Source organism: Nicotiana attenuata, chromosome 8 (assembly GCF_001879085.1).
Source record: "Nicotiana attenuata strain UT chromosome 8, NIATTr2, whole genome shotgun sequence".
NCBI classification, from domain to species: Eukaryota; Viridiplantae; Streptophyta; class Magnoliopsida; order Solanales; family Solanaceae; genus Nicotiana; species Nicotiana attenuata.
Window position 1 is genome coordinate 10,488,285 of NC_031996.1, and position 5,284 is coordinate 10,493,568.

The following is a 5,284-nucleotide window of genomic DNA, read 5'->3' on the forward strand; positions in this document are numbered from 1 at the left end:
ATGAGGGTTGATGCCACAGCCCCAGCGGCATGGATCCAGGGCCGTCCCAATAGCAAGTTGTAAGATGCTGGGATGTCATTACTTGAAAGTCGACATCGAACCAAGTAGGTCCCATTTACAGACACAAACTGATTTCCCCAACAGTGGATCTTTGGGAACCATCGAAAGCCTTGACACTGATGGCTCCATCCTTGATCTCATGCAGGCTCTTTCCCAATGTTCTGAGAGTCACCAATGGACAAATATTGAGGCTGGACCCTCCGTCAATCAAAATCCGGGTGATGAAATAATCCTCACATTGCATAGTGATGTGCAACGCCTTGTTGTGGCTTAAACCTTCCGGTGGCAACTCATCTTCGTGGAAAGTGATTTTGTGACTCTCCAATACCTGCCCTACCATATTTTCCATTTCTCCTCCCGTGGTGTTGCTCGGTACATACGCCTCACTTAGTACTTCTAACAAGGCATTCTTATGTGTATCGGAGCTTTGCAGCAGAGCTAAGATAGAGATCTGTGCCGGTGTTTTATTCAATTGGTCAATGACTGAGTATTCCATTGCTTGTATCTTTCTCCAGAGGTCATCAGGCCCAGTTTCGGTGATGGCTTGTCGACCAGAGGTCTGCTTACTCGACTCAACCAAGTGTTCCGGAGTATAAACCCTGCCGGTTCTTGTCATACCCTGTGCCGCAACTGCTTCTCCGGTTTTGGCTTTTCCTTTTCTCCTTGCCTCGGCTATGTAATCCCAAGGGATGGCCCTCGTACGGAATGGTGCTATGGCCGACATTGCTACCGGAATGGGTACCCTTGCTTTGGAAGGTAACACAGCAACTTCAAATGGCGTAGGTGCCTTCAGGGACCCCAACTCGACCTCAATCGGCCCTGGCGTTTTTGCAGAAGATAGTGTTTCAAGATCAAGTGGTATGGACATGTTCACTTCAGCGTCTCCAGAAGGCTGGATATGGACTACAATCGGATTAAGTGTGACTGTTAGTTTCTTTGGCTCGTCACCTTCAGCGATCAATCCGATCGATCCTTTGGGGTCCCAATCATCTTCTATCTCAATCATGTGAACATCACCACCCTTGTGGTCCGGTAGAGGGTTGTTACGGATATTCAGAGCAGGCTCCTTTGCCACGATGATCTTGTTTTCAATCAACGCCTGGATCTTATCCTTCAGAGAGCGGCATTCATCAATGGTATGCCCCTTCATGCCGGAATGGTATACACAGGTTTTGTTAAGGTTGACCCATTGGGAAGGATTTTCTGGGGTTATGGCAGGGATAGGGGTGACGTAACCAGCAGCTTTAAGCCATTCATACAACTGGTCGATTGGTTCGGCAATGACGGTGTATTATTTGGGAGGTCTGCGGTCGAAGTCTGGTCGGGGTCTAGGGAAATTTTGGCGAGGGGGAGGTGATTGATAGTGGGCTTGTTGGGTATTGTAGGCTTTGTAAACGTGTGCGGGTTGGGAGTGTTTGGGTAAAGTAGGCTGATATGCGGGAGGTAGAGATGATTGGTAAGTAGGTGGTGGAGCTTGGTAAGAGGGTAAAGGTGCTTGGTAATTTGAGGTAGGTTGATATGTAAGAGGGGGTATTGGGTAGGTTTGGTATTTGATTGGGGATTTTGTTCTTTGTGCAACCATCACGGCACTCACATCCCTTTTCTTGGACGTGCCACCAGACTATAGAGCCTTGTTGGTAGCCTGTAATGCTTCAAAGTTAGTGACCATACCACATTTAATACCTTCCTCGATCCTCTCCCCTAGCTTGATGATGTCGGAAAATTTCGGGCCTTCAATCAGCATCAACCTTTCGTAGTACTGTGGGTCTTGAGCCCGGACGAAAAACATGTTCATTTGTTCTTCTTCTAAAGCCGGCCTGACCTTAGCAGCTTCTGATCTCCAATGAGTAGCATACTCGCGGAATGTCTCCGTGGGTTTCTTTTTCAAGTTCTGGATGTAGAACACATCTGGCGCATTCTCCGTGTTGAATCTGAACCTATCCATGAAATCGGACGCCATTCTTACCCAGTTCGACCACTTCTTCGGGTCTTTGCTAATGTACCAAGATAGAGCATCCCCTTTCAGACTTCTCATAAAGAGCTTCATGCGAACCTTTTCATCTTTTCCTACTCCGACCAGCTTGTCGCAGTATGTCCTCAAATGAACTCTTGGATCCCCGGTGCCATCGAACATTTCGAACTTGGGAGGTTTGTACCCCTCGGGCAGTTCGACATCTGGTTGAATGCAAAGGTCTTCGTAATTCAGTCCCTCGATCCCCTTGCTTCCTTCAACACCCTGAACTCGGCTAGTCAGCTTCTTGAGTTCTGCGGCCAGATTCTTGATAAGAGAGTGTTTGTCATCAGACTCAGGTGTGCTCGAGGCGGGCTGAATGGGGTGTGGTATGGTTTCCCCATTGATGGGGGTGTTGTGGTGATGATCATTTGTGGAGTTTAGTGGTTCGGGAATGAGCAGTGGGGTGTTGCTTGAAGTGTGGCATGTGTTGCAGTGGTGGTGGTGAGCGGGTTGGTTTTGTGGTTTTTGGATGTTTTGTGGTGGTGTGGGATTTTGAGTGTTGGGGAAGTTGACATTTGGGTAGTGAGGGAAAATGACAAGCTTGCCAAGTTCCGAACTTGGTCCAGTTCTTCCTGAAATTTCAATAACTTCTGCTCGAGCTGGGAGGCACTTTCCTTGGAAACCTGAATACCCTGAGGAACCTCTACCCTTTCGACTGAGTTCTCCTTTCTGGTGTTGCTCAAATCTTCCATTTTTCCTTTGTTCTTGTTTCTGATAGGACTCGGAGGAGGAGGAGGAGGCGGAGGGCCCTTGGATCTTGTGGAGTAAGATGACGATGCCAGAGTACACGAACTAACCTTTGAGGAGGGGAATAAACAAAAAGTAAACAAAAAGGTAACAAGTTAGTGAGGGTCGTAAGAAGAAAATGTTGCAATATTTAAAACACATAGTGCAAGAATATAAATCGTGTCCTAATTTGGGAGCCTCGTTGTGCCCGAGGTAGGCCTAGCGACAAGTTGATTTGGAGAACTTATAATGCTAAATGCCTCATTTTATTGATAAGAATAAGACGAATCCCAAAACGACACTAAAATAGAAGAAAATAAAATGTCACTAATGGCCATTAGCCTTATTACATTTAAAGCAAAGAAAAGACTCCTAACTACTTGGTCCCAGAAGGACCTTCCCCAGATTCGGCATCTTTAGCTCCATCGAACAGCTTCACCAGCTCATGTAGTCCTGGTAGCAAGTAAGCTCTGGCCAGATGTCCGCCTTCATTTCCTTCAGTAGTCCGGCAAACACAGACCTATCATAATCCTAAAATAGGGTAGCAGCTTCTATGATTTTGTTGTTGGGTTGAATTTCCAAGAGAGAGGGTAGGTTCCCCAAATACTTTCGGATAAGAATCTGATCGCCAGAGTGAAAATCCTTCCACCAGCTTAGCAGTTTGGGGTGGATGTTGGTGACCATGCCAAATCTGGGGACTTCGTGCCTCATTTTCTGCAAAACAAAAGTGTTAGGCCCTTACCCCCGCCAGACTCGACTATTTAAATATCAATAATTGGCATAAGCAGCATTTAGTTCTCCAAACCCAGTGGACTTTGCACAAGGCTATCTTAAAGAGTCATTATGTGGACAGCATAACTGACTCAGCTAGGTTTGACAGTGATGCATGCACAATTGAACAGAGTAAGGTTTCTATGGGGTGTTAGACCAGTACCCTTGAGCGGACAACTCAATAGGGAAAGGCACGGAACCGTCGACTGAACACTGATCGACTGGTTTTGCTGCAAATACGCCTTTGCCAAATTTAGGGGGTGATAATATCGGAAGGGCGCAACCACTCATTATAAGCATTGCTATGGTATTTTGTTTGGCACGAGTGGAATATGATGTTGAATATGCAATTACAAGAATGAAACAAGTTGTCACGTATTTGCACGTTCATAAAGTAATGATTGCAATAATTGCTCATAATTACAACAATATTGAAGGAAAGCAGTAAAAGAAAGCATTAAAGAAAAGAAAACAAAGAGCCGAGTAAGTTTTGTAGTAGAAAAAGAGATAAAGACATTAAATAAAGGCAATAAAGATGCAATAAAGTCACAAGTAGCATGAAATAGTAAAAGCCTAAAGAATATCCCCAGCAGAGTCGCCATGCTGTCGATGCCCCCTTTTTCTCGCGAAATCGGGTTTATGACATTTGGGCGGACAACTCTTTTCCTTTTGGGAATTGGGTTTGAGATTTAGAAGAGTCGCCACCTAATGATTAAGTGCATTAAGACACTAAGAAATTAAAAGAGAAGAAGAACCAGAGAATGGGTAAGGGCTTGAAATTATCTCAGGGGGAAGGTATTAGGCACCGCCCAAGATCCACTAGTGTGGTTCCCGGCCATGCTACAATTGTGACTTTAAATATAAACAACAAATAAACATACAAGGCAATTTCACATAACGATTACAAGTAGGGGAATGTATAAAAGCTAAATAACGAGCTGAAGTTTAGGCGATTTCATAATTTGTTTAAAGAATATACAAGTGCAGAAAATGGGGGTCAAATAACTGATGCAAATAATCAAACAAAGAGATGAAATGGGCGGAAATTTGGAAGAGGAAACAGTGCTGGAAATTTAAAGAGGTTTTAAATGATTAGGGCGAAATACAAGGTTTAAAAGAGCTGGAAGCTGACAGTTTAAAGAAAATTAAAAAAAACGTAAGCACATAAAGATGGAGGGGGTCCTAGGCTTATAAATAACATGGATCACCCACGCAACACCCGGTAACCAATTATATGCGTGGTGTTATCGCGTGATCATCATATCCATGTCTACCCTTTCCCACCCCGTTAAGGTACTAAAGCGCGGAATAGTCTCGTTACTTATTGCATGCTACTACCCGCCCCAATCCTATCAGTCCCGGAGGTAGTTGGGACTACTATTCCTAAAGGGAAGGGATATTGGCTTTTGAAGTTTAAAAGGCCAAAATCTAGTGCGACAAACAAAACACATAAGAGCAATTAAGGGGAAAACACATAGCAGTTAAGGCTCAAAGAGGCCTCCTCATTCAAAACAGAAATTGTTTAGCATGACTTGCAAGTACTGGTTAGGTCTTTAATTAAACTTAAATGAAAAGGGGGGAGGGTGGCTGATTTATTACATATTTTCAGATAAGATGTCCAAATTAGGCCTGCCTGCTGGTTGCGATTATTAAAGACTGGTATAATTAATTGATTACCTAATAGTTTGCCTAGGTGAGACCTATAGGCATGAT